Raw genomic sequence first — 26723 nt, 5'->3', positions numbered from 1 at the left:
CCTCTTCAGTCCAGGGCATAGCCACGGGAAGATGTTTCGAGTTGGCGGTGCTGGAATTCTTGCAATTCAATGTTATTTACATGATAGAAGGCATTAGCAGAATATTTGTTTATTTTTTTGCAATTCGCTATTCAGGTAAGATGCAGTTTGGGAACTTCATTTATTTATTCTGTCGCGTTTGTGATAATTAGTTTTGTTATTATTATTATCGTATATCATTGTATTATTGTAGGCCTATTTATTATCTTAACCAGTTCTTAAAGTATGCAAAATGTGTTTTGTTCCATTCTGTTGAGACATTTTTGTTGGCTAAATTTAGTTCAATCGTATTTAATTTAAGATATGTCATAAGTAGGACTTTTGTTAAATTTATGTAATTTGGTGGGTATGGTAGGCACTAGCATTTCTTTGTAATTGCTGCAATATAGCTTGTTCAAAACTTTTGTAAAGGTTTAAACCAGTTGGCAAGTGCTTTGTTTAATTATGTGAGTCATTTTCTTTGGCCAAATTAAGTTCCAAATGTAATGTTGTGTTTGCTGAGACATAATATCATGCTCATATTTTCCATAAAAACAATGGCTTAATGTCATTTTGATATTACCCTAATAAAGTTTAGAAATGACACCAGTCTCAACATCAACAGAGAATGGGCGACTCCGGGATGCTGGCCTTCTAGGCAGAGTTGCAAAGAAAAAGCCATATCTCAGACTGGCCAATAAAAAAGAAAAGATTAAGATGGGCAAAAGAACACAGATAGGCCAGCATCCCGGAGTCACCTCTTCACTGTTGACGTTGAGATTGGTGGTTTGCGGGTACTATTTAATAAAGCCGCCAGTTGAGGACTTGTGAGGCGTCTGTTTCTCAAACTAGACACACTAATGTACTTGTCCTCTTGCTCAGTTGTGCACCGGGGTCTCCCACTCCTCTTTCTAGTCTGGTTAGAGCCAGTTTGCGCTGTTCTGTGAAGAGAATAGTACACAGAGTTGTATGAGATCTTCAGTTTCTTGGCAATTTCTCCCATGGAATCGCCTTCATTTCTCAGAACAAGAATAGACTGACGAGTTTCAGAAGAAAGTTCTTTGTTTCTGGCCATTTTGAGCTTTTAATTAAACCAACTAACGCTGATGCTCCAGATACTCAACTCGTCTAAAGAAGGCCAGTTTTATTGCTTCTTTAATTAGCACAGCAGTTTTCAGCTGTGCTAACATTATTGCAAAAGGGTTTTCTAATGATCAATTAGCCTTTTAAAATGATAAACTTTGATTAGCTAGACACAACGTGCCATTGGATCACAGGAGTGATGGTTGCTGATAATGGGCCTCTGTACGCCTATGTAGATATTCCATTAAAAATCAGCCGTTCCCAGCTACAATAGTCATTTAAAATATTAACAATGTCTACACTGTATTTCTGATCATTTTGATGTTATTTTAATGGACAAAAATGTGCTTTATTTAAAAAAAACAAGGACATTTCTAAGTGACCCCAAACTTTTGAACGATAGTGTATATAATTGAGTTAATAAAGCCGCATACAAATATGGTCTCTTTTTGGTTTTCTTGAGTAAGGCAGCTCCAAAATGCAATTGTTTCAGCCTAGCTCAGTGCTTTCTGTGGTGGTGGGGCAAGCCAAGAGGAAATACTGAGCGTTGTGCTGTGATTGGCTCAGTGTTCTGTCACTCATGGGGACACTACATCGAAAATTCTAGCCCCTTGGGTGCTGCCATAGTTATATTCGAAGTGCCCATCCAAGAAGGCTCAAGGTCATTGGCCACAGATAAAATGACGTCAAATCACATTATATCTACAGTAGATCATGTCAACATCATACTTTCAAACTCTTAGCTAGCAGTCATCATCATGAATCAGGTCGACAATCTACTGTCAAATCCTTTTTAATCTTTGTCATATGAAGAGAAATTATAGATAAAACGTATCGGTGCTCATCGGCCATTAGACATAAACATTACAAGTTGGAAATAGCTAATTCAACAATGAGTGTTTTGGAAGGAATCAGTGGCTAACTGCAAGCATTGCAAAGCAATCATTAGCCTGCTATTCCGTCTTCAAGAGAGCGAGAGTTGCACCCCTTCTGAAAAAACCTACACTCGATCCCTCCGATGTCAACAACTACAGACCAGTATCCCTTCTTTCTTTTCTCTCCAAAACTCTTGAACGTGCCGTCCTTGGCCAGCTCTCCTGCTATCTCTCTCAGAATGACCTTCTTGATCCAAATCAGTCAGGTTTCAAGACTAGTCATTCAACTGAGACTGCTCTTCTCTGTGTCACGGAGGCGCTCCGCACTGCTAAAGCTAACTCTCTCTCCTCTGCTCTCATCCTTCTAGACCTATCGGCTGCCTTTGATACTGTGAACCATCAGATCCTCCTCTCCACCCTCTCCGAGCTGGGCATCTCCGGCGCGGCCCACGCTTGGATTGCGTCCTACCTGACAGGTCGCTCCTACCAGGTGGCGTGGCGAGAATCTGTCTCCGCACCACGTGCTCTCACCACTGGTGTCCCCCAGGGCTCTGTTCTAGGCCCTCTCCTATTCTCGCTATACACCAAGTCACTTGGCTCTGTCATATCCTCACATGGTCTCTCCTATCATTGCTATGCAGACGACACACAATTAATCTTCTCCTTTCCCCCCTCTGATAACCAGGTGGTGAATCGCATCTCTGCATGTCTGGCAGACATATCAGTGTGGATGACGGATCACCACCTCAAGCTGAACCTCGGCAAGACGGAGCTGCTCTTCCTCCCGGGGAAGGACTGCCCGTTCCATGATCTCGCCATCACGGTTGACAACTCCATTGTGTCCTCCTCCCAGTGCTAAGAACCTTGGCGTGATCCTGGACAACACCCTGTCGTTCTCAACTAACATCAAGGCGGTGACCCGTTCCTGTAGGTTCATGCTCTACAACATTCGCAGAGTACGACCCTGCCTCACGCAGGAAGCGGCGCAGGTCCTAATCCAGGCACTTGTCATCTCCCGTCTGGATTACTGCAACTCGCTGTTGGCTGGGCTCCCTGCCTGTGCCATTAAACCCCTACAACTCATCCAGAACGCCGCAGCCCGTCTGGTGTTCAACTTTCCCAAGTTCTCTCACGTCACCCCGCTCCTCCGCTCTCTCCACTGGCTTCCAGTTGAAGCTCGCATCCGCTACAAGACCATGGTGCTTGCCTACGGAGCTGTGAGGGGAACGGCACCTCCGTACCTTCAGGCTCTGATCAGGCCCTACACCCAAACAAGGGCACTGCGTTCATCCACCTCTGGCCTGCTCGCCTCCCTACCTCTGAGGAAGTACAGTTCCCGCTCAGCCCAGTCAAAACTGTTCGCTGCTCTGGCACCCCAATGGTGGAACAAACTCCCTCACGACGCCAGGTCAGCGGAGTCAATCACCACCTTCCGGAGACACCTGAAACCCCACCTCTTTAAGGAATACCTAGGATAGGATAAAGTAATCCTTCTAACCCCCCCCCCCCTTAAAAGAGTTAGATGCACTATTGTAAAGTGGTTGTTCCACTGGATATCATAAGGTGAATGCACCAATTTGTAAGTCGCTCTGGATAAGAGCGTCTGCTAAATGACTTAAATGTAATGTAAATGTATTCAGTGGAGTGGCTGTGGCTGTGTGGTCCCAAGCATAAGATTATGGGTCTCTTTTTCTAGTTTAAAGTTATAAACATTTAACATTGGCCATGCTGTCAATGAAGCATGATTTGTGCCGCGCCCAAAACAACTCGGTACTGCAAAACCGTCTTTAGTGAGTTCAAGACAACTGGGATCTCGGGAAAAACGAGCTACGACTGGGAAAATACATTTTGAACTTTCATCCAACTCGGAATTATAAATTGGGAACTCGGGCCTCTTTCTAGTGCTACGACCTGAAGATCACTGACGTCATCATGACTCAACCTTTTTTTTGTTGAGTTCCCAGTTGTCTTGAAAGCAGAGAATGATGACAAAGTCTGATGACAAAATTTGGTCACAAAGGAACTGTTCAAGTGAGCACAGCACAACAAAGTAAGTCCTAAAATGTCTTGTATACTGCTGAATAAATGACGTAATATGCCAGGGAGATATGAATACCGTAGCTAAGAAAGTATTACTAAGTGTATTTTGTTGTCACGCCCTGACCATAGAGAGCTGTTTATTCTCTATGGTGGTTGAGGCGTGACAATGACTAGGGTGGGTTATCTAGGTGTTTAATCATCTATGTTGGCCTGGTATGTTTCCCAATCAGAGGCAGCTGTTTATCGTTGTCTCTGATTGGTGATCATATTTAGGCAGCCATTTTCCCTTTGTGCTTTGTGGGATCTTGTGTTTGTGTAGCTGCCTGTGAGCAGCCCAGAACGGCATGTTTCATTTGTGCTTGTTTTGTTTGGTGAGTTTCAATTTATAAAAATATGTGGAACTCTACGCACGCTGCTCCTTGGTCCAATCATTTCGACGAACGTGACATTTGTGTAGTAAGCTGTTAGTAGCTCATGTGCCTCACCCTAATAATTTGGTCTATTTTCACCTCTTAATTTTGCCTACTGTTCTGACTTGGTGGTGCACATGTAGCCTATAACCTGTTTTTGAGAAATGTAATCATTGAATATTGTAAGAGCTTTCATTGTCTGCTTATATGCCGCTTGTATTTAACCTACTGCTGAATAAATGATTTGGTGTACAGGGAGAACACGGCCCATGTTCTGAATTCTGTCGCTGTACATTTCAAAAGTGCTGAACAAATAGTTATGTTGACTACGCCCATCCTAGCTCGCTCATTAATGTCTTAATCAAAATTATGGATTGCCTCTTATCGACTTGTCGTCCCCTTATGCCATAGTTTGTGCATCTCAATTGTCAGAAACCACAATTGTTTAAGCAAGTCAGCCATGTCAGCTATGTTTCTTTGAAGGCAGTAAATGAGGCTGAATGAATTGTTTCACTGCCAGACAAGGCTCTGCTGATAGCCAGGTGTAGCAGTGGTATAGTGCAATCAATGTATTGTTCAGTGTTGTGCTGTTGCTTTGCTCGTATGCATCCCACATGTATTTTTTTTCCCCCACCAAGATTTACATGCTAAAATCGCCACTGGACCTGACTGTATGCTGTCGTGGTGGGGCAGCATGCGTCACGTGTCTCTATGACTCTGTGGGCTGAACCCTCAATGCTGTTGAGGCCCTGTGCTCCACTAAGAGCTAAAATAAAAGTAAGTCATATGTCTCTCCCCCCTCAATTCGTTGAAAGCTTTCCACAGGGATGCTGGAAAACCTTTGGACGGTGGACCATTCCTAATATACACGGGAAACTTGAGTGTGGAAAACCCAGCAGCGTTGCAGTTCTTGACACACACCAGTGTCCCTGGTACCTACTACCATACCCCGTTCAAAGGTACTTACATATTTTGTCTTGCCCATTCACCCTCTGAATGGCACACACACAATTCATGTTTCATTGTCTCAAGGCTTAAAAATGATTTGTTAACCTGTCTTCTACCCTTCATCTACACTGATTGAAGTGGATTTAACCAGTGACATCAATAAGGGATCATAGCTTTCACCTGGTCATTCTATGTCATGGAAAGAGCAGTGCACTCAGTTTATATGACTTTACAAATTTCAAGCTTATTGAAATTACAGCTTGAATACTCTATCACGATTCAGGGGGAAACGCTTGATAGGCTTGACGAACAAAATTAACTAGCAACAGACAACCAGAGAACACAGGTATAAATACACAGGGTATAATGAGGAAGATGGGCAACACCTGGAGGGGGGTGGAGACGGGTGAAACATAGTCTGTGTCTTTTTTCCCTTAATGTCCCGTACACTCTCAGGTTGTACAAATGATATACAAAGCATTTGACACTTGTTTTAAAAATGTGTTGTACAACCTGAGCATGTATGTGGACAATATGTGTTTGGTTTTCAGGTTGAAGTTGACCTTCATCCAGCCCTCCTCAAGAGTACGAGTGACGAGAATGATATCAAATGTCTGTGTGTGTGTCTTCTACATATTGTCCATAAATGTTTTTATTTCATTGATAGGACCATGAGAAAGGTGGGTCTCCATAAACCATGTTATAAACTGATTGACCCCATAAACCAGAGGTGTGGACTCGAGTCACAGGACTTGGACTCGAGTCAGACTCGAGTCACAAATATGATGACTTGCAACTCGACTTTGACTTTAACACCAATGACTCGTGACTTGACTTGGACTTGAGTCTTATGACTTGACCTGACTTGATACCCTCCCCAAGCCCAAATATTAAAAATTATGCTATTAAAAAAAGCTCTTCATTTAATGCAACCGCTGTGTCAGATTTCATAAAAGCTTTACCGATAAAGCACACCATGCAATAATCTGTGTACAGCGCTCAGACAACAAAGCAAGCCATCCGCCATGTTGTGGAGTCAACAGAAGTCAGAAATAGCATTATAAATATTCACTTACCTTTGATGATCTTCATCAGAATGCACTCCAAAAATCCCAGTTCCACAATACATTTTTGATTTGTTCGATAAAGTCCATAATTTATGTCCAAATACCTCCTTTTTGTTTGTGAGTTTAGTACACAATCCAAACTCACGAGGCGCGGGCAAGTCCAGGCGAAAGGACAGACGAAAAGTCATATTACAGTTCGTAGAAACATGTCAAACGAAGTATAGAATCAATCTTTAGGATGTTTTTATCATAAATCTTCAATAGTGTTCCAACCGGAGAATTCCTTTGTCTGTAGAAATGCAATGGAACGCAGATCGCTCTCACGTGAGTACGTGTGATCAGCTCATGCCACTCTGGCAGACCCCTAACTCAATCAGCTCCCATTCCCCCCTCCTTCACAGTAGAAGCATCAAACAAGGTTCTAAAAACTGTTGACATCTAGTGGAAGCCTTAGGAAGTGCAATATGACCAAATTGCCACTGTATCTTGGATAGGCAAAGAGTTGAAAAACTACAAACCTCAGATTTCCCACTTCCTGGTTGGATTTCTTCTGAGGTTTTTGCCTGCCAAATGAGTTCTGTTATACTCACAGACATTATTCAAACAGTTTTAGAAACTTCAGAGTGTTTTCTATCCAAATCTACTAATACTATGCATATCTTAGCTTCTGGGCCTGAGTAGCAGCCAGTTTACTCTGGGCACCTTATTCATCCAAGCTACTCAATACTGCCCCAGCCATAAGAAGTTAACGGATTAGTATGAATCGGAGAGCAGCCAATGAAATTGTGCCAGCTGAGAAAAAGTTGTGCATGGCAGTGCAGAGGAACGTCGGTGGGTGAATTCAGATGGAGCCCTTGGAATGATGATACCCAAAATTATTATTTTCGGATATAAAGACGACGCTGTATCAACAAAAAATGGATTGCAACTTGCAAAACATGCGGGAAGAAAATTATAGACGGAGGCGCAACAATTTCGAACTTTGTTCGACATTTGAAGCTGCACAAAGAACTGTAAATCGTGGCTAATATTGCCAGCAGCTATATATTTTATTACTTTACTGGTGTAACATGTAGGCTAGCGTAACGTTAAATCAATGAGCCTCCACACAGTCAGTCAGTGCTGGAACGTGATCATTGCACCCAAGATTGAGCTACAACTGGCTAGGCAGTTGGTAGCCGGTCAAAACTTAATCCATTTAAGTTATTAAGACCATGGAAGATGTAATGAGCTCAGCCCTCTTGCTTAAGAGCAGGGAATAGATGTGGATATGTGGATATGTTTTTCACTGTGTACATGCAACCAATTAACATTCCCTTTTGGATCACTCATTCATCTAAAATTGTATAGCTGCGGAGAATGGATACGCAAGATACTTGAATAAGGAAGTTGTCTATGGCACAGTACAGTCAGTGAGGCTTTACTTCTATTTTCTATTATTTTCATGTATTGAAAAAGTGCATTTTGGTTTGATATTTTCATGGGTCTTTTCTTAATTCATTTTGGGGTTGTTTTTTCAAGCAATTTTATGTGTACAGAGAGAACTTGAATTAACTCTCGCTCTCACCATGAGGTCACGTTAAATTGTTGATACTTTTAATAACCTATTGCACATACCAAAGTGACATTCTTTGTTATTCACTTACGACCACTCCATTTATTTTTGCACCACTCTATTTTGCCAATACTCTGTTTAAATGTCCATAATTTGAATGTATGTATGAGAAACAACTTGACCTGGCAACCTTTGGGGTCTAAAATGTTGAGATTAAGTGGCATTGAAAAGTCTGACATGGAATACATACCCTATCTTGTGATCTGTGTAAAAGGCAATATAGAAATTGTCAGTTGTAACCCATTCGGCTGAGGTTTTCAGCCCTCTATCAAAATATTACAAGTCATATGAGCTTAGAATTGGTTAATTAACAACATTTGGGGTCTAAGATGTTGAGAATAGTGGCATTGAAGAGTCGGACATGGAATATCATGCTTAACCCTAACCTGTGATCTGTGTAAAAGGCAATATCTAGAGAGAAATTGTCAGTTGTAACCCATTCGGCTGAGGTTTTCAGCCCTCTATCAAAATATTACGAGTCATATGAGCTTAGAATTGGTTAATTAACAACATTTGGGGTCTAAGATGTTGAGAAAAAGTGGCATTGAAAAGTCTGACATGGAATATCATGCCTAACCCTAACCTGTGAAAAATGTATGTACTACCACAATATCCGACCTACCCCCAATTCAGTAGTGGTCTTCAGTGAGGTGCGCAGTTGCATGTTCTGTCCTCCATGACATTCATCTAATTAGATTAGAACAGGATGGATCAACAGTGATTAATATCTCTGGTTTACATCCCAAAATATATTGTGTTCATTGTTTTCACAGCCCTTTATATAATGAGAATAAGGACAGGTGTCACATGATAGGTAAACACGTTTGGAGAATTTGACATAGTGGTTCCCATCTTGACTTCTTTGACAAATGCTATACATCATGAGAAAAATGCAGTTTAAAGCCATTTTGACTGTGACCCAATGAATGAACCTGCTATTCAACATATTTGGCTTGCAGTATGTTTGGCTTGGAGTCTTGCATCAGCAGTTATCTGGCTGCTGTGATGACAGTAATACTGGAGGTCCATGGTACCTCAGGATGTCGACCACAGGATATAGAGTTAGTATTTTGTCAAGCCTTATCTATTCTGATTTGCCAATGTCCCCCTTTCTGTGAATATGGAGACACCAACAAAAGATTGGTTGAACCTCACAAAGCAATCGGTCTATGAAGGAACAATATATTTTTCTCATGCTATTTTGACTATCAGGGATTCAACAGTCTTAGTCAAGGGTTTCATAAAATTGTTTTTATTTTATCAGGTACTTTTTCATACAGTATAGGAACTGTTCTCACTCACACATACACACACACACATATACACACACCCACATACTTGTTTATATGGTGTATGGCGGAGGTGGGACCAAGTCATTGTTTTACAAGTCACAAGTAAGTCCCAAGTCAAGACAGGCAAGTCCGAGTCAAGTCTCAAGTCAAGACCGTCAATTATCAAGTCAAGTCTCAAGTCCTAAACTTTGAGTTTCGAGTCCTAAACAAGTCATAATGTGCTCTTCACCAAATGTTATACCATTTCATATTTTTAACAAGAGTAATAGTATATTACATTTACGCAAATCATGAATGCTTTTAAAAATCTCTCTATATTTATTTCCAAATAAATGTTATATTTCCCTGGAAATACATGGGTAGCCATGAGAAAGACACACCCCAATAGTGATCGACTATCGAGGAACGCTATGGGGCGCAATCGGGCGATGTAGGCTTGTACACAATTGCCCAACCTTAATACACACACACACACACACTCTCTCTCTATGTGGTTACAGTAGGTTAACATATGTCAATGGTTTTAGGAACAGCAGTAACATCAGGCAGGATTTAGGCTACCAAAGCCAGGCTGAAACTCTCCCCCAAAAGAGTCTTTATCAACAGGATCATATTGCACTTTCAGTTTGAATGTGGTTTAAACATCAGGGAGTAAAACGGTGGGTTAACCGAGACCTCTGTAGGTTAACAGACACCTATTCTTAGTTTTTGAGGAATGGCTTTGCATGTAAGTCCATCTCTTGTGAGGTATTAGCTACAATATCTGCTGTACAGAGACTATTCCACAATGGATGGTACCACATACACATAGTTCTGCAGTAGACTCCTTATGTTATAAAAACACCTGTTGTCAGTCAACATGCATCGGGACCTGTCTGCCTGTTCTCTAAACATGCAAGTAGCATCAGTGGACCAATCCTCTATACGTTGTCAAAGGGGAAGGATAACGACAATGAAAAAAACAGTATGTACAGATATACAGAGATGAAAAAAAGCAGACATACACTTTTTAAAAGCATGAGTTAAAACACTGTCCAAGCTCTGTTCCACTCCCAAACTAATATCACCCAGGAATACACTGGGTACAACACCTCTCCTTAAGCTTTCCTCCTTCTCTTCTCCTCTCTCAGTTCATCCTCCACTCTCACCCCAATCTAGGTCAAGTGACCTCTGTTGGCAATGGCATCATAGAGTCCCTCTTCCCTCCTCCCCACCCTGGGTTCTTAACATGCCTGCCCCATCTGGTGAAGGGGAGCTGGAACAACAACTCTGTGTTCGGGGCCAGACTGGAAAGTGGGAAAGTCATTGGTTGGCCACACTACAGGTGGCCGGGGGATCAGATGCAGCTGGTTGGATGGCAGCGGTAGGTACAGTTGGCCAGGGAGTCTCGTTCTGCCCCGCCGGTTAGCACTCTGGGAGCAGCCACCCTCAACGGGAGACTCTGAAACAGAGGGAGAGGGAGATTTCAGGACCAGACACACTGTGATCTTGGAAATCAAGGCTCTTTACTAAAAGATTTACATTTTAGTGAGTGAGAACTATCATAGTTTTAGTAAGTGAGAGACTTGTTTTGTTATTCCACTACATGTCATCCTAATATGTGGTGCTGTGAGCCACTGACCTGTGTGTTCCTCCTCAGCCTCAGGCAGCAGCAGCTGGCTTCTACAGGGGCTGGGCAGGGTGGTCTGGCTGGGAGCCACTTCTGCAGTGGCTGAGCAGGGTGGTCTGACTCGGCACCTCCTGACATGGTCCCAGCTAGAGATGCCTCGTGTGTGACGGACCACCGCTGTGACATTAAACGCTTGCTGCAGGACCAAACATATTCCCATTAGAGACGTACCCATTTATAAATGATTCATTAAACATGAATAAACTAATTATAAACCCCTTGTAAAGGGACCCTTATTGTAAAATGCTATTTTGCACCATAAAGCTCACAAAAGTTATTTATCTGGGCACTGACAGACTCATGTATGTTTTTATCCAGGGCTGTGTCTCCAGCAAGCCTGAGCGAGGGAGAGAGACATGAGGGCCAGGCTCTGTTGGGGGGCACAAGAATATGTGCAAGAAGGTGTGTGCTTGTATGTGTATGTGCATGCGGGTGCACTGTACCAGGGGTGCTGAATAGCCTGGACACATGTGTAGCATACCCTTTGGACCATCTCTTGTGGTCCAAAGGTGGCAGGTAGACTAGTGGTTAGAGTGTTGGGCCAGTAACCGAAAGGTTGCTAGATCGAATCCCTGAGCTGACAAGGTAAAAATATGTCATTCTGCCCCTGAACAAGGCAATTAACCCACTGAACAAGGCTGTTAACCCACTGTTCCTAGGCTGTCATTGTAAATAAGAATTTGTTCTTAACTGACTTGCCTAGTTAAATAAAGGTAAACATATATATTGTCACGGTGCTGACTTTTGCCCGTCGCCTGCAGCAAAAGCCTCTATCCCGTCCTCTGGCTAGGCAGAGTACTTTAGGATTTTAGTCACTTCGGTGTGACCAGGGCCTAGCCGTGCGGCCCTACCAACCCGTCTATTTATTCGTACTGGCCCTTCGCGTGAGTTGGGTTTGTTCCTTCGTTCACGTTGTCACTCCCTTATTTCCCCGGTCAAGTGTGGGGCCTTGGATAGATGAGTACTTTATTACTTTATGTTTATAGATTCCTCCTATATTCCCTTAACCCGTCTCTTCCTCTCTTGTATACCAATACCTAATAATTAACTTCTGTTAGTTATTATGCTCGTCAGCTAGTAGTCACTTGGAAACTAGTATTGTTATATGTTTGATTTTTCCAAAGATATATTATTGTCCACACAATGAAATATTCTTTAGTGCTATCCCTTTAACCTATAACCAGGGTCACTTTCCGTTTAGTGAGAGTGTCAAAGGCGTTCGCTCTCCGGGTAGGTTCCCTGGCCTAGTTGTCAAAGTTTCAAGCATTTATTTAAGTCACTCTGTTTTTTGTCATATACACGTTATTACAGTTAAATGGTTATACAGTCCTAATACATCAATAATGCTCAATCAATCCTTAATGCGTTATGCTATGCCAGATACTATTGCAAATATAAATCAGCTTAAAACACTTCTTATAACTCTTAAACAAAGCAAATAGCAATATATTTACCTTAAAGCTCTATTCCCTTGGTCCTTCCCGAAAACTGGTGTCTATAAGAGTAATATTGGCAGCCTCTGCTGTGTATCTATCTCTTATTGTCTCCAAATTTCTTAAGGTTACACTTTTCACTGCCTACTGCTTGTAATACTGACTCCTTGTTAGTGACTCTGGGCTTTCTACGAGGCTTACTTGTATCTGGGCTTTTTTCAATCCTTCAAATTGGAATTGTTTCTGGTACTCCCAAGAATAGCGCTTGTTGCTCTCTAGGAGATTGCTCTCCTATGCAACTGCTTCCTTTTAATGGAGCGACTTTCCAGAATACAACACAACTCTCAAGATATACCAGTCAATATAATGCTCGTGCCTTAATGTCAAAGTAGTCAATACAAGCAGAGTATAGTGAAGAGTAATTTACCTTGCCTGATGATCCTCTATGATGTCCAAATCATATGTGTCGAGGATCATGCCCTAGTCACTGACCTCTCCTTCTTTTATACCTCTCTTTAGACACAGTTCGGGGGAAGACACTTGAGAGTGCAATCAATTCGTCACATTTTGCCACTACTACTTCTCTTGTAGCATGCTCAACATTTTCCGGTGGGACTCAGTCCAATGTTAAGTCTTTCAGCACTGATGCCCATAACTCTTCTTCCGCTGGGGCGTCAGTTTGGTCGAGCGGTTCATACCACTCTCCCTCAGCCTTCATGCTGATTGGTTCTTGTTTCATGTCTAGCTCTTTTTGAGCCTGTTCATTTGTCTCCTCATACCATTCTCCCTCAGTCTTCATGTCGAGGGGTTCTTGTTTGATGTCCCATTTTTTTAGGTCTGGTTCATTTGGCTCCCTCTGCTGGTTGATCTCCGTCGTGGCAGTCATTCCCCAGTCTATAATTGTTCCTAGGGCCCACAAGGGTAGCTCTGGATCTAGCCTGATTTCTAGGGGAGGGGTCTGATTTCTTTTACTTTTCGTTACACCCTCTCCAAGATCTGACCCTCCCACAACTCTTTTCCTACTCTTCCTTTTTACTGGGCCTAAATACTTAATTGCTAACGTCCTCCCATTCTGTGCCTGCACCCTCCCGTATAGGTCTTATCTCTTACTTCGGCTTTTTCTGCTGCTTGTAGTGCCCATATGGGGCGCCACTCTTTCTTCCCATTGGGCCCTGTCCTCCTTACTCCTGCATCCAATAGTAGTTCTTTTCTAAACCTTCCTGCTATCTCTCCGTCTATTAGCTTGGAAAGGTTACCTTCCCCAAAGGTGGCTGTCCTGGGCGTCTGCTCCTTTTTTTCCCTGTCTCTCTGCGTTTCTTTCCGGTGTCTATGTGTGTAGCTTCCCAATCTAGTTACTGTTACTACTACACCCTCTCCATGCTCTTGCTTACATGCTCTTACTTACTGACTTTCTTTCGGTAAACTTCTTCCTTTTGTATCATTCCCGCCTTTTCTGGAGTAGCCTATCCTCCTCGGTAAGTTCCCATTTCTTGACTTCTGGCCTAAATCTCGGGTAGAACTGGTCTTGTCTCATCTCCTTAACTCAGCCTGTCCCTATCATTATGCTGCCTAGGTTGCAATCCAGCATCCTCCATCTAGGGGGGTACCTTTCCATTGTAGATAGGTGCCACCTTTTTCCTCCTTTTTTAACATCCCAGAGTTCGTGCCCGAAGCTGGGATGTTGTTCTAGGGCCGCCAAGTCCTCCTTGGTCCACCACTTTGCTAGATCTTTTATCATAACCTCTGGTTCTGCTCTATAGTCGCCCTTTTCTCTCTGGCAGCACATTCTTAAAGGTTGTGTTCCATATTTCCAGTTGGCCGTCCTGAATGGCCACTCTCCCTGTACACCGTAGTCTAACCTTTTATTACCCTTCTTTCCCATGGCTACCCGTACTCTACCTTGGTCCTTGGATATCATCGTTCTGGGTCCCCAGGACGTGATTACCCCTAAGTATGGTTCTTTCCCTACCTCTTTTCTGTCTATCAGGTAGGCCACTTGCGTGTCCCAACATCCCAGGCATATCCAGGTGGTTCCACTGAGAACCACTCCCTGTATGCTTTCTTGAGCCAGCTCCCCTGGTGCTAACTTTCCACATTTTCCACAATTTACCATTACTATTCTTGTTTGTCCTTTAACCCATAATCTCTTACTTTCCCCTAACTTAATTAATCTACCTTTCTCTCCTATTTTCTCCTCCTCCTTCCCCTGAGTTTTTATGTATAGTCCGTCTCTTACCCCGTCACTCTCCCCAGGATGTTCCTGCGAGGGGGGGTAGGAAAGAAGATTGGTAAACAGAGTACCCAGATTTGCCTCAACTCATTCACATCCCTTCCTTTTAATATTCCTAGGCCTATGGCTATTAGTATCCATACTGTTAGTGGTAGGGCCAATTTTACCACTCTCATTTGACTCTCCCTTTTTTTGAGGCGCCTTAGGCTTTTGATTATCTGAGCCATCACTATTATCATCAATAACATCTCCATCCCCCAGCCTGCATACTTAAATCCTGTTATGGACTGGCAGAGGGGTTGCGTTTGGTTTGTGGTGTCACTCCACTCTTCAAACTCTCCAATTTGTCCCATCAGTCTAAACACAATGGACATGGTTTCTCCCATGATTTCTAGTCCATAATTTTTTCCACATATTTTAAACATTCTTTGTATTGCTACTATGGGTACCATGGATAACATAACTTCGGTTCCTTTAGTGAGTCCGAATTTAACCATTGCCACTATACAGGTTAATATCATTGCGAGGGTGGTGACTACACCTTGTCCTTGTCTACTTTTCCACGCTACCCCTGACCATATAATTATTTGTAATGTTTGGCCGCATATTTTAGCTACCATTTCCTCATGTTGTCCAGAAGCCCGGTCATCAGAGTCAGATTGGCTGGAGTAGTTGGCGGCCATGGTTTGATTTCTGCAAGTTCTTGGATGGGTAGTTCTCAAGATACTCTTTTCTAGTCTCACTCTGCCTTATATTCTCTTCTAACCCCTAGTTGTCACCTCCCTTTTTTTCAACCTAGGCCTCACTTCTAATACTACTGACAGGTTCTTTTAGAAGCTTGCCTCTTCCAGGAGCCTCTCACGTGCTTTGTATTTACTCAGAGTATTTCTTTCTGCTGTTGCAGTATTTGGACTGTGCTTATGCACTCGCTCATACACCATGCTCCATACCACAAAACCTGCCAACAGTTTCCAGAACAGCTTTAGTATTAACTCTATTATTTTCTTCACCAGCTTTCCTAGCAGTGTTATTCCCCTAATTAGGCCTAACCCGAGCGCCCTCAAACCCTGATCTACTGGTAGTCCTAATTTTTTTGCATAGCCAATGGCCATCATTACGCCACTAAATACCAGGATGCCTATGGTTATGGTCAAACCCATCCAAAATTTAGCTTTAGCTTTGGTCCACCAGGTAGTTACGTCGGTCCATTTATCTTCTATAGCTCTAACTACTTTATTCACTGGTTCCACTATTAAGTCATTTGCCGCCTTAGTTATTCCTGTAGTAAATCCTCCCCAGGCCTTGACAAACCAGTTTCCCCCTATTCCACCCTTAGCTGTGGTATCTTCATCTCTGTACCACATTATACCCTCTGAGCCTTCCTTCCAGAAGTCTTCCTTAAATATGTTACAGTAGTTTTCCTGGCCCATAGTCTGGAGCAATTGTATTGTTCTTTTTATTATTACGCATCCAGTAGAGTTAGTGGAGTTGTCCATTAACTGCTTACATAGAGATTTATTCCAGACTTTTGTCAGGTTTTTTTCCCACTCAGACCCTGATCCCCAGAGGTCCTGCCATTGTTGTTGCTTTTTGGGCCACATTAGTTTTAGAGCCCATTCCTTATATCCTTTCATAAACCATCTCCCCGCTAGAGGGTCCATGGTGTATCTAGCCCAGCCTGCTAGGGAGGGGTCCGTCCTAAGTGTTTGATCTCTGGTTCCAGGTATATCTCCCGGGTTTACATGGAACTTCAGTCCTCCATAGCATGCTAATTGCACATAACCCCCAGTAAGGGGTGTTGGGTCTATAGGCCGTTTTGCCCATCCCAATGCCATTGGGTCCGAGGTTTTTGATATTCCCCTGGTGGCTCCTGTACTGCTAGCTTTATTTTCTCTAATTACGGTTTCGTTCACTTTTATGGCCTTTCTACTCATTTTGCCTGCGGTGATATTCCATTTTTGTGGGGTTAACCCATACATCCAAATGAACGAATCCTCGTGCACTTTGCCTATGGGTGGGAAACTGTACCCAAACTGATGCACATGTTCCATTCTATCTTGTGCTCTGATTTCCCTCATAATGGCTCCCCCAACTAACTTTCTATAGGTACACGCGCCCCTCATGTTTGCCCAATCTACCAGTCGTTGATTCGCTTCCTCGTTTCTTCCTGCGAATGCTGGAGCTACTCCCAACATTCCGGGTGAGGGATAATGCCCTCCTGACCATCTATGAAAGTGGGGGATCCCTGACTCTTTTAGATTGCCATGGGCTGAAATGCAATGATATCTCGCCCAGGCTTCTGTCTTATTTGCTGGGGGTTTAACCCATTGGTCATAGTATTGTTGTGCTGTTTTCCCTTTTCTCCTATGGAACATATTGTTTGGTTCTTGTCCCCAGTTCCATAGGGGAGCTTCAGCACACATTTCCTGCGCCATCTCTAGACTAGGTTGATAGTTTTCCTGCAAACTTCGAAGGTCTAGAGTGGTCCATGGGGTTGACCTCGGGTAGGCCAATCCCAGGTTTGAATTATTATGGGTCGTAAGGCATACCCATCCTGTGGTAGCATATTTTATTGGTTTTTCTCCGGCTCTTGCGGAGTGGGGGATATCATGTCCCCCCACTCCATACTCCATTCTGTGGAACCTATCCATAGGGCCGCTAATGAAGCCTGGGTAGTTATACGTTCTATTTTTTGCATACGGTAAAATAATTCCATTGCTCCCTCCTAACATTCTGTTGTCCCAAGAAGAGGTATTACCTGGGTGCAAATATAGGACCACATCTGTCAGCCATTTAGTCTCAGGGTTGCCTGAGCTCCGAGCCTTATGGTTCACGTTTCTTCGTATTCTATATTTCGCTTTGGTCCCGCTGCCTTTAACACATAACACGTTCAATGTCTCTATGATTTCCTGTGTTTGTTTTTGTGCCTCCGCTGACCTGTCAGTTGAGGTACTCGCACTAGGCCTGTTTCCTGTGCTACTGTGTCTTGAAGCATTTGTGGTTACTGTTGTGCCAGCAGTCGGCGGGGTCAAAGTAGTCACACTGCTACTGTTATTTCCTGAGGCAGCTGTGCTCCGGGGTGTCATGGTAGTAGACAGAGTTTTTAGTGTCAGAGGCCAGGTCGTGGGGTTTATTGCAGTCTTAGGGCTGTGGCACTCCACCTTCGCCCATGGCTGACTATGAGTAGCGTGGTCATAAATAAATTTGATCTCTGTTATGTTGTTACTATCTCCCAGTTGCCCTTTCCATTGGCCCCCTCTATAAGAGTTAATGTATTGGCCATTTTCGCAGGTTTGATTGACTAACACCGCTCCTTGGGTTATATTTACTAGCCATCCTTGCAGGGTGTTGTTAGTCATTGATTTCCATAGTACCACTAGGTTGCTATTCTCGTTCCGGGTATCGTTCCAGTTGGTATTATTCCATTTTTGTTTTAATTTTACCGATGGATATCCTGGGCAATCTGTCCTATTTATTGGGGTGCACTGTATTGGTATTCCCCATCGTTTGGTAAAGGCCCTATAAGTGGGAATGCTGCTCTGGCATCTTTCTTGGTCAACTTCTATGCCCCTAATTACTGCTCTTTCCTGTTGTTCATAGATAACCCCTAGGGTTAAACCAAGTACTATAGCACTGGGTATTATAATTATGGTGGAAAGAATACTTACCCACCAGCCCCACCCTACCTGGCACTCTCTGTGAATCGTTCTATATTCACCCAGCCTCATGCTTCCCTGTGGAGACAGAGTGGGATTCAATTAGTCCCCTTATTTCTTATAGATGGGGGACCTAGTATGGCCTGTGTCCCTTTGCCCTGACGTAACCTCTCCAGGGCCTGGCCTGTCGAGGGTTGTCTTTCTCCTCAATAGGTTTATAAATTGTCTCATTCTCCCGTGTGGCTCGGGAGGGGCAGTTTCATTTTTACCCCTTCCCTCTCCAGGAACTGCCTTCCTGTCCACCAGCATATGGCAGGAATACACACAGTCCAATTTTGTTTTTGGTTCTTGGGCAATATATAACTGCCACCCCAATTGGACCATGTGCCTCTTCCTTTTGTCTCCCTGCACTGGCTCAGTGTCTTCCACTTCCGTGAGCCTGGTAACACAACACACTGTTGTCTCTTTTCTCATTAGCCTCCCCCAGTGTAGCTCTCTAACTGGTCTACTTGTGCCTTCCCACCAGCACCTTCTCATCATCCCATGATGATCATTCCTCTCATGATTGTTATCTATGTCATAACTATCGTCCTGATCCCAGTCCCGCCTGTTTAGCAGCAGTTGACTTAGGTATTCCCTGGGATTCCATTTTGAGAATTTCCCATCCACCAACATCCAACAAGTTGGATCTCCTGGTTGGATTCCATATCCCGTGAGGGATGCTGGTTCTCTTTTTCTCTCTTTCAACCACTGTTCACTACTCTGATAAGTGCTCTTTCCCCCACCTTGTTGGAATGGCCCCTGCTCTACTGGCCATAGGGGATCCTCCATTCTCACCGGGGTGAGTAAACTCCCTTTTAGTAGTTCTGTTTTTCCTTTCATTTGCTGGTGCCTACATTCCATGCAATTTGTTGCTCTCAGCACCCCTCTGTGTGTCCATGCACACACACACTTATTAGGATCCCAGTTTCCTGTGACCACCTGTGCACCTAACATGCAGTTCGGGAATACCTCCCTACTGCATTTCCTACACCATATGATTCGACCAACTCTTTGTCGTCCCCCCACTTCACCGCCATCATTCCCCGTGGCTATTTGTCTAATGCTCATATTTGCGGGTCCCTCATACTGGACCTCTCCTGTGGCTTCTCCACAGACATCGCAAGGTGCTATGTTCATATAACCCAACCCCTCAGGGTCCTGGCACATACTTTTATGCCACAATACTCTAGTATTGGCAGCCACCATAACCCCCATCCTTGCCAGGTCCTCATGTCTACCATGTGAGGCCACCCAAATGGTGTCTCCCAAGCGACGCACCTGCAGTCCCGACCTGCAGTTCAGCAGGTGCATCCACTCCGGTACTAACTCCTGGGTGGACATACTTTCTTAAGCTGGGCTATATCGGCTGTTATATCACCGTCTACTTTGACCGTGTTTGCACTAATCACTTCTACAATTTGTTGCCTTTTTCCGTATTTTTTCGGGATAACTCTATCCCCGGTGTCAGCTCCTGGTGGGTTCTTAATCCTAATCCAGTCTCCCACCTGTAACACACAAGGTAGAGGGGGAGACTGCGCATTAGCTATTTCCACCACTGAGCTGATGTTGGGTAATCCCATCAATTCTCTAGGACTGGGTCCTGTATCAGTGGGAGTCAGATTTAACTCCACACAGGCTCGTACTAGCTTGGGTCCCCAGTCCTTTTCTGCTTTCCACAACCCCAGTGTTGTTTTAAGCTTTCCAATTGTTCTCTCCGCACAACCATTTGCTTGGGGAGTATAAGGAGGGGAGAATATGTGTGAGACTCCATGCTCGGCACACCAATCCTCCACCTTCTTATTCTTATATTGGGTCCCATTGTCAGTCCTTAACAATGGGAATGGACCTAGAGCAAGAGTCAGAAGGTTAAGCATTTGCAATACTGGCAGCGCATTGGATGATTTTGAGGTGAGCACTATTGAGTACCCTGTAGCCATGCACACCGCAACTATAGCATACCTATGTCCAACTGAAGTAGCTACTTTCATTGGACCCATAGTATCTAATGCTATTTGCTTCCATGGTGTACTGCATTTAATGTGTTGACCCGCCACTCTGCCTAGGTTACTAACCTTTTGCTCTTGGCAAGTAGAACATTGAGCGCATATATCTAGAACTTCCTCTCTAGTATATAATATGCCCTCATCTTTTAGCCTCTTCATGAATATCCGGGAACCCAAATGTCCCCAATCTTCATGAAGTGCTTTTAGCTTATCTTTTTCCTGTTTGTAAAGAATTATTTGCCCCATCTGGACTAGTTCATCTACTTCTCTGTTTCCTAGTTGGTTAAAGTCTGCTTCTGCACCTGCTGAGTCAGCAGTGTGAGCCTTTTGATGACTTACCACTATGTCCATTTTATCCATTAACTCATGGATTTTTCTCCATTCCCCCTCGTACTGAATTGGCTTATTTTTGGCACCTCTGTACCCATTATTCTGCCAAATCTTCTTGTCCGAGGTCATTGCTTGTGCACAGTAGTGCCTGTCTGTTACCACTTCTACCCTTTTCAGGTTGGCCCCTATGCAGTGCAGGAGTGATTCGAGTACTGCCATTACTTCTGCTTTCTGGGCCGTACCGGTAATAATTCGGCTTTGTTTGGTTACCGTATCTCCTGTAGCTTTATTCTTAACTATAAAGCCCCATCTGGTTTTTCCTGCTTTTTCACTTCCATCTGTAAACACGACTATGTCCCTAGGCTTATCCTTGGGCAGTTTGTGTTTTTTCCTGCCCATTTGTGGAGTCTCATCCGCTTGCTCCCATCCCTGATCTGCGATGAATATAACCCCTTTTGTTCCTACCACATTCCTCCATTTATCCCACGTGGTAGTTGTTACGCCCAGCATTTTCTTTGTGTGGTTAGCTGCCCATAGTTTGTTTAGCTCATTATCTTTAATGATAATTAACTGCCCTTGTGCTAATGCCACTATCTTATTCCAGTAAATTTCTAGTAGGGCCATTTTTGCCCCTTCCGATGAGTATTTCATAACTGGGCCTTTTAGCTGTTTGCTGTAACATTTTACAGTCTTTTCTGCCCCCTCATTGGATACCCACAAGTACCCATCTCTGTCTATGTCTTCTCCCTCTAATTTAATCAAGATCCATAAGGGCACATCTGGGTTTCTTGGTTCATTAGTTTGTGCTTTTGCTGCCATGGCTTTTAATTCATTCCATGCCGTTACCATTTTCTTGTTCCAAATTAATGGCTCTCTTCCAAACTGCTTATGAGACAGGCCTATTTGGTCTTCTCTCCTTGTGATACCTTCATAGCAGTGTTTAGCAACCCTGCTATATCCGGGTATATGATTCCGGAAGTAGCCCATCTTGCCTAGGCACTTCTGCATTTCGTTCATAGTCTGTGGTTTTGTCATATCCTGTACTTTCTCTAAATAGCCTCTGCTTGCTGTGATACCATTGCTTATGGTAAACCCGAGAAAGCTCACTTCCTTCTGCCCTATCTGGCTTTTGGTCAGGTTGAGTTTCATGCCTGCAGTATTCAACTTGGTTAGGGCTTCGATCATTCTATTTATACATTCCTCCGGTAGGTCTGTATCTTCTTTAATCCTGTTCTTTTGTTTATCTATGTCCACCGGTTTAAAGTGGTTTATTTTCAGCATCCCTAATCGGTGTAGCTCTTTTGCATCTGATAATGACAATAGGTTCTCTTCTCCCTGCAGCATATCTATGCCATATTTGTTTATTAAGGTCATGTTCAGTCTATGTCCGTCTGGGAACTCTACCTTGGTAGTACCCACTGGCTGTCCTGGCAAACTGGTCATACTACACTGGGCCCCTGTATCAATAAGAAACTCTGCATCACCCAGGTTTACGATCAAGTTTTTCTCCAGGGTTCCCTCTTGCCAGTTTGCACTATCCTATTTATTATTAGGGTTTGCCTCTCTCCAGACTGCATATTCCTGCTTTCTGGTCTCTCTTTGCTCCGGAGTCAGTGCCCCGAAGGCCTCCGCATCCAGATAGGCTGGTCTCTGTGGCCCTGTGTCCTTTTCTTTTGGGTCCTGGTCTTTTTTGGGCCAGGCCTTCTTTTGCCCTCTCGAATTTGGATTAGGCTTTGCCTGTCTTGGTTGATCAGCTTCCTGCTGTGCTTTCTGGTGTTCAGGTTTATCATTCCTGTCCCTACGTCCGGGTTTTACCTGTACCCTCTCTGGTGTATTTACCTACCTTATCTTTTGTTCCTTCTCTTTTGGTGGGGGCCTCTTGGCTACACTAGCCTCTCTTTGTACTATCTGCTTCCATACAAAGTTCCACTCCCCCGTAGTGCCGTTTCCTTCTAGTTGTTCTATTAGGTTTCTACATGGGTCATTATCGGCCTCTGCCCTATCTACACATAGCTCTAGGGACTCATAGGTCCCTAAGTCATCCTCTGCCTGTTGGTAGCATACTTTCCACGGCAGACCCTGTTTTCTATCTTCAATTAAGTTCTCTAAGTCTAGCCTTAGTGAGGTTTCTAGAATTATTTTGGGCTCCAGGAGGTTATCTTCGCTCATATTCATAGCTTTAAGTTTATTCCTCCTGGCTACCGGGCTCATTTCTGAGTGTTCTTTTACTATCCCTACAATATCTCTCCAATATTTCTTCAGGTGGTGTGTCACACACCCCATTCTGAGGTTAAGGTTTCCCTTACTCTCTCCTTCGATCGGCAGTACCTTTATTACGGCCCAGTCATTCACCTGGCCTATCATTAGGTCGCTGGGGGCAATATTTCTCTGCACAAAGTTTTTATCCTCCCAGAAGGTCTGTCTGCCTTTCCACCCGACCATTTCTTTAATTGCTGACTGCTCATTTCGTGTTAAGTCTTTCCATTCATAACCTGGTACACATACAGCAAATCTACAGTCTGGTAGATTACCCTGTGTCCTAAGTTCCCTTTCCTGCTCTAGACTACCGGACTGGGCAGCTATTTGTGCCAGCGTTGCCTCTCCTAGGTCGAGTGCTGCTGCCATAATAAGCACCGTTCTTAATTATTTTAGAATTAAATTCTGCCTGTCCCAACAATTTTCAGCGAAGGTGATCAGTCTTCGCGGGAAATTCCTGGGACCCAGGGCATACAACACGTATTAAATTATTTCTAAGTCATATAAGATTTCCTATTTAGTTACAACCTCTATAGTACTTTCTTATTCCTCAGGGATTTATTTCACAAAGAGTAGACTCTAACCCGCCATTGCTCTCCACCTTGAGATTTTATTTAGATTTCCTATTTAGTTACAACCTCTATAGTACTTTCTTATTCCTCAGGGATTTATTTCACAAAGAGTAGACTCTAACCCGCCATTGCTCTCCACCTTGAGATTTTATTTAGATTTCCTATTTAGTTACAACCTCTATAGTACTTTCTTATTCCTCAGGGATTTATTTCACAAAGAGTAGACGATGTAACATCTTCCGGGTTGGAGCGAGCGGTCGCACTTTGGTCCGCAGGTAGTATAACTTTTCATTACATTTCATTACATTTCATTATAGTACAACGGTTTAATTTGTCTAATCTTAGCAATTTCTTCTTAGCTAGCTACATAGCCGTCTTTGTATCAAAGATAATTGCGTAATTATCGTATTTCGTCGTCCTAACGCAGTCTACACTGCTATCTGCCATCTGCCCAGCAGCTAGCCAGCTAGCAAACGTCCACCGTCTACCGAATAGCAGCACTGTAGCAACTATTACACCCAACTGAACGACTTGATTAGTGTAGTGTTAGCTAGCTACATAGTTGTCTTTGCTGTCTTCGTATCCAAGATAATTGTGTAGTTTAGAGTGTGTAGTTTTAGAGTGATTATCTTAATTTACCGAGGCTAGCTAGCCAGCTATCTGTCGTCCTTAACGTAGGAGACACTGCTAGCTAGCCAACAGCTAGCCAACGTCTACCGAATAGAACTTCTGCACTCAACAACCCGGTCGCATTCCGCTTCGCTCCACAGGTAGTATCACATTTTCATTTCATTTCATTACAGTACAACGGTTTGATTTGTTTGATCGTAGCTAGCTACATAGCTAGCTGCATAGCCGTCTTTGTATCAAAGATAATTGTGTAGTCTAGAGCGATTTTCTAGGTTAGCTAGCCAGCTATTGTCGGTCTTTTAACGCAACGTAACGTAATCAACACTGCTAGCTAGCCAGCTAGCCCCCGAATAGCAGCACTGTAGATACTATTACACTCAACGGAACGACTTGATTAGTGTAGTGTCAACAACGCAGCCACTGCCAGCTAGCCTACAAAGTCAACAACTGCCAGCTAGCCTACAAAGTCAACAACGCAGCCACTGCCAGCTAGCCTACTTCAGCAGTACTGTATCATCTTAATCATTTTAGTCAATAAGATTCTTGCTACGTAAGCTTAACTTTCTGAACATTCGAGACGCGTAGTCCACTTGCCACTCCAATCTCCTTTGCATTAGCGTAGTCTCTTCTGTAGCCTGTCAACTATGTGTCTGTCTATCCCTGTTCTCTCCTCTCTGCACAGACCATACAAACGCTCCACACCGCGTGGCATCGGCCACCCTAATCTGGTGGTCCCAGCGCGCACGACCCACGTGGAGTTCCAGGTCTCCGGTAGCCTCTGGAACTGCCGATCTGCGGCCAACAAGGCAGAGTTCATCTCAGCCTATGCCTCCCTCCAGTCCCTCGACTTCCTGGCACTGACGGAAACATGGATCACCACAGATAACACTGCTACTCCTACTGCTCTCTCTTCGTCCGCCCACGTGTTCTCGCACACCCCGAGAGCTTCTGGTCAGCGGGGTGGTGGCACCGGGATCCTCATCTCTCCCAAGTGGTCATTCTCTCTTTGTCCCCTTACCCATCTGTCTATCGCCTCCTTTGAATTCCATGCTGTCACAGTTACCAGCCCTTTCAAGCTTAACATCCTTATCATTTATCGCCCTCCAGGTTCCCTCGGAGAGTTCATCAATGAGCTCGATGCCTTGATTAGCTCCTTTCCTGAGGACGGCTCACCTCTCACAGTTCTGGGCGACTTTAACCTCCCCACGTCTACCTTTGACTCATTCCTCTCTGCCTCCTTCTTTCCACTCCTCTCCTCTTTTGACCTCACCCTCTCACCTTCCCCCCCTACTCACAAGGCAGGCAATACGCTCGACCTCATCTTTACTAGATGCTGTTCTTCCACTAACCTCATTGCAACTCCCCTCCAAGTCTCCGACCACTACCTTGTATCCTTTTCCCTCTCGCTCTCATCCAACACTTCCCACACTGCCCCTACTCGGATGGTATCGCGCCGCCCCAACCTTCGCTCTCTCTCCCCCGCTACCCTCTCCTCTTCCATCCTATCATCTCTTCCCTCTGCTCAAACCTTCTCCAACCTATCTCCTGATTCTGCCTCCTCAACCCTCCTCTCCTCCCTTTCTGCATCCTTTGACTCTCTATGTCCCCTATCCTCCAGGCCGGCTCGGTCCTCCCCTCCCGCTCCGTGGCTCGACGACTCATTGCGAGCTCACAGAACAGGGCTCCGGGCAGCCGAGCGGAAATGGAGGAAAACTCGCCTCCCTGCGGACCTGGCATCCTTTCACTCCCTCCTCTCTACATTTTCCTCTTCTGTCTCTGCTGCTAAAGCCACTTTCTACCACTCTAAATTCCAAGCATCTGCCTCTAACCCCAGGAAGCTCTTTGCCACCTTCTCCTCCCTCCTGAATCCTCCTCCCCCTCCCCCCCCCTCCTCCCTCTCTGCAGATGACTTCGTCAACCATTTTGAAAAGAAGGTCGACGACATCCGATCCTCGTTTGCTAAGTCAAACGACACCGCTGGTTCTGCTCACACTGCCCCACCCTGTGCTCTGACCTCTTTCTCCCCTCTCTCTCCAGATGAAATCTCGCGTCTTGTGACGGCCGGCCGCCCAACAACCTGCCCGCTTGACCCTATCCCCTCCTCTCTTCTCCAGACCATTTCCGGAGACCTTCTCCCTTACCTCACCTCGCTCATCAACTCATCCCTGACCGCTGGCTACGTCCCTTCCGTCTTCAAGAGAGCGAGAGTTGCACCCCTTCTGAAAAAACCTACACTCGATCCCTCCGATGTCAACAACTACAGACCAGTATCCCTTCTTTCTTTTCTCTCCAAAACTCTTGAACGTGCCGTCCTTGGCCAGCTCTCCCGCTATCTCTCTCAGAATGACCTTCTTGATCCAAATCAGTCAGGTTTCAAGACTAGTCATTCAACTGAGACTGCTCTTCTCTGTATCACGGAGGCGCTCCGCACTGCTAAAGCTAACTCTCTCTCCTCTGCTCTCATCCTTCTAGACCTATCGGCTGCCTTCAATACTGTGAACCATCAGATCCTCCTCTCCACCCTCTCCGAGTTGGGCATCTCCGGCGCGGCCCA

General features: G+C 44.4%; 2 long non-coding RNA genes across 2 annotated transcripts; one reads left to right on the top strand and one right to left on the bottom strand.

The window, feature by feature from the left end:
* The first annotated feature begins 4310 nt into the window (after nucleotides 1-4310).
* LOC139558842 (uncharacterized) lies at nucleotides 4311-6038 on the top strand. The gene is made up of 3 exons (XR_011671653.1): nucleotides 4311-4387; nucleotides 5242-5385; nucleotides 5926-6038. It is a non-coding gene; the product is annotated as an uncharacterized lncRNA (long non-coding RNA).
* Nucleotides 6039-9307: 3269 nt separating this feature from the next.
* LOC139558841 (uncharacterized) lies at nucleotides 9308-23760 on the bottom strand. The gene is made up of 3 exons (XR_011671652.1): nucleotides 12472-23760; nucleotides 10970-11153; nucleotides 9308-10789 (listed from the first exon to the last, which is right to left on the bottom strand). It is a non-coding gene; the product is annotated as an uncharacterized lncRNA (long non-coding RNA).
* Nucleotides 23761-26723: the final 2963 nt, after the last annotated feature.

Source organism: Salvelinus alpinus, chromosome 29, assembly GCF_045679555.1.
Source record: "Salvelinus alpinus chromosome 29, SLU_Salpinus.1, whole genome shotgun sequence".
In the NCBI taxonomy this organism is placed as follows: domain Eukaryota; kingdom Metazoa; phylum Chordata; class Actinopteri; order Salmoniformes; family Salmonidae; genus Salvelinus; species Salvelinus alpinus.
The sequence above is the reverse complement of the archived record's forward strand: the minus strand, read 5'-3'. Positions and strand labels throughout refer to the sequence as shown.